Raw genomic sequence first — 6,000 nt, 5'->3', positions numbered from 1 at the left:
TTTCAAAATATTCTAATTTACTGGCTTTTACCTGTATATTATTGTTTGCTCTTGAACGCATCATAATTACCCCCCCAAAATGGATTAACTCGCTGGAATAAAAAAGACAATATAACATACATACATAAACGCGGATGCATAAGAAAAAGTGCAATACATTTATCTGTACAGTAACCTATTTATTTATTTATATCTGCACCTTATTGCATTTTAATCCTGCACTACCATGAGCTAATGCTACGAAATTTCGTTCTTATCTGTACTGTAAAGTTCAAATTTGAATGACAATAAAAAGGGAGTCTAAATCTAAGTCTAAGTCTAAGTTTTAGTTGCTTAAGAGATATTCCTGGCTCTCAATTTGCTCATTGCTATTTTTATGTTTTTGTGCATTATTTGTTGCCGTCATTGTTACTCATCATTTACTCAGTACTTGAGTAGTTTTTTCACAACATACTTTTTACTTTTACTCAAATAAATATTTGGGTGACTACTCCTTACTTTTACTTGAGTAATACATCTTTAAAGTAACAGTACTCTTACTTGAGTGCAATTTCTGGCTACTTTACCCACCTCTGACATCAAGCAAGAATGGGAAAGAATTCCACCAGAAAAGCTTCAAAAATTGGTCTCCTCAGTTCCTAAACATTTACTGAGTGTTGTTAAAAGGAAAGACCATGTAACACAGTGGTAAAAATGCCCCCGTGACAACTTTTTTGCAATGTGTTGCTGCCATTAAATTATATACATATATGTGTGTAAGTATATACATGAATACATATATGTGTCTATATATACACATATATACATATATGTGTGTATAAATATATATATATATATATATATATATATATACATATCATATTAATATATTCAAATGTGTAAAAATAAATATATGTGTGTGTATGTATATATATGTATATATATATATATATATATATATATATATATTTATTTATTTATTTATTATGCGCACATATACACACCGGCCCCGAAACAAAAATTTTTTTCTCTCTGTGTGGGCCCCTGAGTCAAAATAATTGCCCATGTCTGCTATATATGGTACAACTTCTTTGGGAAGCAATATTACACTCAGTACATTACTGGTATTGAAACAGAAGTTCAGAACAATCATACAAGTATATTCCCATTTTTTAGGACATGTTACTGGAAATTGAATTGAGGAAGTTCACCCAGGCTAGCAAAGTTAGCATTTAGGTTGGCAAAGTTAACATTCAGGCTAGCAAAGTTAGCTTGTCTACTACTGTGTTTACATCTACATACTAGACTTTTCTAGTCTGTGCACCTTAAACATTTTTAAAACAAAAATAACCCTCCGTCCGTCTTCATTTTCTTATTCCCTTCGGGGTCGCGGGGGGCGCTGGAGCCTATCTCAGCTACAATCGGGCGGAAGGCGGGGTACACCCTGGACAAGTCACCAATAACTGATTACTTTTAATGAACAATTAATGAAATGTGTCCAAAGCCCATCCTTGGTCCACCGTCCAACAGAAGTTAAGTAAAATAGAGCAGCAAATCCCCTTTGGCCAGTCATTTCAGCCTAACTAAACAGATAAAAGGGAACACGATTCTTTTCACAGAGTGTGCTGAATAAGTCAAACAGACAAACACAGACATCTGTCACTGCATTACCATCCTCAGTCAGTTGTGATTTATAGCAGTCTCTCTCAACATTCACTGGTCAAATTATTGAAATTTACTCTGATCCTTTTATTTCAATTATACGGTAGCTACACACAAAGCTAGCATTGACTCTGTGTCTGCAGATCAAGTGAAAAATTCAACGGATAACTAAAATCGCACAAAGCACAACTTTAAGTGATTTTCCACCCTGATCGCCATAATAATAGATTTTTTTGTTCAGTTTTGTTTCTGGAAGAAATGCTTTGCCTTTATTTTTCTGGACAGAAAATGACACCTTTTGTTCCCAAATCAATGCAAATTAATCCTTTATTCATTTTCCTGAATAATTCAAGGCTTTATACCTTTGTTTGCGTTGGCTAAACCAAATCATAAGAAAGGTGGAGATCATGAATGTTCATTGGTCAGTGAAGGAGGGAGATGACCCCCACTCACGGCTAACAAAAAAGTCCTTTATGGCGTTGCCTTGAACCCATGACGCAGGGCAATCCAGTCTAACTGACCAGCACCACAGGACATCAACTCATGCAGCCCAACTGTGTCTCCCCAAAGGAGATTAAAAAAACAGCATATAATTATTTCAGTCTTTGGTATACATTTTCCACATAAACGCCACTTCATGATACAATGGGGATGAATTTTTCCTTTCATATTTACAATTTGTTTTTTAAAATATCCATCCGTCCATCCATTTTTTACCGCTTGAATCATATTTTTTCAAAAAATGGTAAACTAGGCCCACAATGAGGCTTAAAAAGGGTGACATAGCAAATTTAAAAAAACGCAATGCATTGTGGGCTTTACGGGTATCTTAAGGGTGTTTACGCTGACTGCTTGTAGTGTTTTTGTTTTTTTAACAAGTTTAAAACATGGTGCAAACTTGCTGCGTTATTATCTGCCACAATCGTTCACAGGGGAAAACAATGACGGCATGAGATATTTCTCATTTCCAACGTGTAAGCAAAGCCAACGACCTAGGATCCGTGAGTTAAAGGCGAACATTATCACCAGACTTATGTAAGCGTCAATATATACCTTGATGTTGCAGAAAAAAGACCATATATTTTTTTAACCGATTTCCGAACTCTAAATGGGTGAATTTTGGCGAATTAAACGCCTTTCTATTATTCGCTCTCGGAGCGATGACGTCACGTTGTGACGTCACATCGGGAAGCAATCCGCCATTTTCTCACTTTCGTCGGTGTGTTGTCGGAGGGCGTAACAACACGAACAGGGACGGATTCAAGTTGCACCAGTGGCCCAAAGATGCGAAAGTGGCAAGAAATTGGACGAAATTTGTTCAAAATACGAGGCTGTGGGGAAAGCCGACGAAATGGTCAGTTGTTTGTTCGGCACACTTTACCGACGAAAGCTATGCTACGACAAGGATGGCAAGAATGTGTGGATATCCTGCGACACTCAAAGCAGATGCATTTCCAACGATAAAGTCAAAGAAATCTGCCGCCAGACCCCCATTGAATCTGCCGGAGTGTGTGAGCTATTCAGGGACAACGGACCTTGGTAGCACGGCAAGCAATGGCGGCAGTTTGTTCCCGCAGACGAGCGAGCTAAACCCCCTGGATGTCTTGGCTCACACCGTCCCTTATGCCACCGAAGATGATCAAGAGAAGAATATCGACCCTAGCTTCCCTGGCCTCCTGACATCAACTCCAAAACTGGACAGATCAGCTTTCAGGAAAAGAGACCGGATGAGGGTATGTCTACAGAATATATTAATTGATGAAAACTTTATTCATTACTCGCGGTTTTACGTAAATTATTATACATAACCTGTGTTTACCAATAATTTAGCTTAAAAACTTTTTTTTTTTTTTTCAATCATTTGAGTACATTCGGGTAGTCTTGTGTAATGCAGTATTTTGTGTCTATTTAGGTATGGTTAACCTGAGTGCTGAAATCGTGGAAAAAATATATGTTCTTAGCGCGCCTGAAATGGGCTGTCTGCACTTTCAAAGTGCATGTTGTTGCCAAATGTATTTCATATGCTGTAAACCTAGTTCATAGTTGTTAGTAATTATCTTATCAGACAGTGTTAAGCCGCTGAAATCCGAGTCTGAATCCGAGCTAATGTCGCTATACCTTGCTGTTTGTTTGTATTGGCATCACTGTGTGACGTCACAGGAAAATGGACGGGTGTATATAACGATGGTTAAAATCAGGCACTTTGAAGCTTTTTTTAGGGATATTGCGTGATGGGTAAAATTTTGAAAAAAACTTCGAAAAATAAAATAGGCCACTGGGAACTGATTTTTAATGGTTTTAACCCTTCTGAAATTGTGATAATGTTCCCCTTTAAAGAAGCCAAACGGTCTGGATAGCAGCTGTGAGTTCAATCAATCAATCAATCAAAGTTTATTTATATAGCCCTTAATCACTAGTGTCTCAAAGGGCTGCACAAGCCACAACGACATCCTCGGCTCAGATCCCACATCAGGGCAAGAAAAAACTCAACCCAATGGGCTACAAACGACGTTGAGTGGATCTAGTTAATAGTGTGAGAGTTTAGTCCATAGTGGGGCCAGCAGGAGATCATCTTGAGTGGCGACAAGTCAGCAGCGCAGAGACGTCATCAACTGATGTAAATATGAGTGGTCCACCCCGGATCCCGACTTTGAACAGCTAGCGCTTCATCTGTGGTCACCTAATAACCTCTCTACACAGGAGAGGGGGGCAGAGCAGAAAAGAGTCGTCAGTTGAGCAAACGTCACTTTTTGTTCCATCACTGGACACATGTTGGTGTGTTCATGGCATTTTCAGACTGGTAAGTTTGAATCGAAGCATTGTATTCCACTGTTTCACGAGTAGCATTTAGTAGGCTGCCAGAGATAGCGGTAACCAAGGTAGCTGCGGGCTGTAAACAATGTACCGCATTTTGGGGAAAACAACTTGACTTAAAGTGATCTGTGGGGTTTTTTTTGGAGAAGATTGTCATTTTAAAAGTGACAATGGCCGTGTTGTCTACATACCTCTGAAATGACGACAGTCTTCTCGCTCCGATGTAAAATGTGCATGTCTTGCAGCCTCTTCCAATTGGTTTGTCCAAGAGCCCTTAGAGACTTTGCAGTCCGAAAATGTTCACAGGTATAAAAACGGACTCGTTAACGAGGGCAAACTTTGCTTCGGATAATGGTGGGAGGTCATTCAAATCGCTTGTCTAGTGGATGTACTCATACGAATCAATTTCACAGATTTTTGTGATTTTTGTCACGGTATCAAGCCTTTGGAACAAGGTCCAGTTAGCAGAGGTGGGACCAAGTCATTGTTTTACAAGTCACAAGTAAGTCTCAAGTCTTTGCCCTCAAGTCCGAGTCAAGTCCCGAGTCAAGACAGGCAAGCCCCGAGTCAAGTCCAAAGTCAAGACTGGAAAGTCTCAAGTCAAGTCCTAAGTCCTGCATTTTGAGTTTCGAGTCCTTTCAAGTCCTTTTAACCACAGACTAATATATTAACACAGATTGTGTATGCTTTTCAAACGCTGTATTTATTCATTAAAACAAGTGCATTTTAAATTGCAGGAAAGAAAATTGTGCTGACATTGCACTTTATAATAGCACTATTAACCAGTCATTTTAAACATTAACTCATTCCTTTACAGAACAAACACATTAAAAAATAAAGTGCAAATGTACTTATTTGTACAAAAGTGTTAACATTGAAAAAACATGACATATACGTGAACATAACAAAAAAGTTGTACTTTTTATATGTCAGGGCCCTATGCTGCATTGCATTTGCAAAAGACCAAATTAGCCAAGAGTCTGTCAGTCATTTGTGCACGATGGGGGCGTAGTATTTATTTTACCTTTATTTTACTATTTTTGTCTTTTTTTAGGTGGCTAAAATACGCGGTGCTGCTGACCGTCGTCTAACGTTACGTGTGATATATTGACTAACGTAACCCTGCTTAAAAAAAATCACTGAACAAAAAGTATGAATAAGGTAGTGAACTGCAACAGATTCCCGTGTTTGCAATAACGTTATAACGTTAGCAGTGAGTTTACAGCCTCACTGATTTAACTACACAGCAAATAAAAGTCACGTTACTTAGCCAATAAACGTTATCTTACATTCAAAACTTACCGTTCTTTGTGCAACTTCAAATGCCGGACGAAGTTGGAAGTTGTTGCCTCTCCATCAGTAATTTTCGAACCGCATGTGTTGCATACTGCAAACCGTTTTGTGTTGACCACCTCGTAATTTTTATACCCAAACGAAATTATTTTAGGTATCATTTTTTGTTCACTGGCGTGTGGTTTGGACATGTCTTCTTCGTTGGTTGTCCTGCAATTTGATTGGATGAATGCTGTGTGATGAAAACAAAGT

General features: G+C 38.4%; 1 long non-coding RNA gene across 1 annotated transcript in view; it reads right to left on the bottom strand.

Annotated features, from left to right (window-relative positions):
* Positions 1–1,584: 1,584 nt before the first annotated feature.
* The window catches only part of LOC133617243 (uncharacterized), a 92,079-nt gene continuing 87,663 nt past the window's right edge, over positions 1,585–6,000 (bottom strand). Inside the window, exon 3 of the long non-coding RNA XR_009816962.2 lies at positions 1,585–4,333. This is a non-coding gene — a long non-coding RNA (uncharacterized lncRNA). The remainder of the gene's footprint in view (positions 4,334–6,000) is intronic.

This window comes from Nerophis lumbriciformis, linkage group LG01 (genome assembly GCF_033978685.3).
Source record: "Nerophis lumbriciformis linkage group LG01, RoL_Nlum_v2.1, whole genome shotgun sequence".
Classification (NCBI taxonomy): Eukaryota; Metazoa; Chordata; class Actinopteri; order Syngnathiformes; family Syngnathidae; genus Nerophis; species Nerophis lumbriciformis.
The sequence above is the reverse complement of the archived record's forward strand: the minus strand, read 5'-3'. Positions and strand labels throughout refer to the sequence as shown.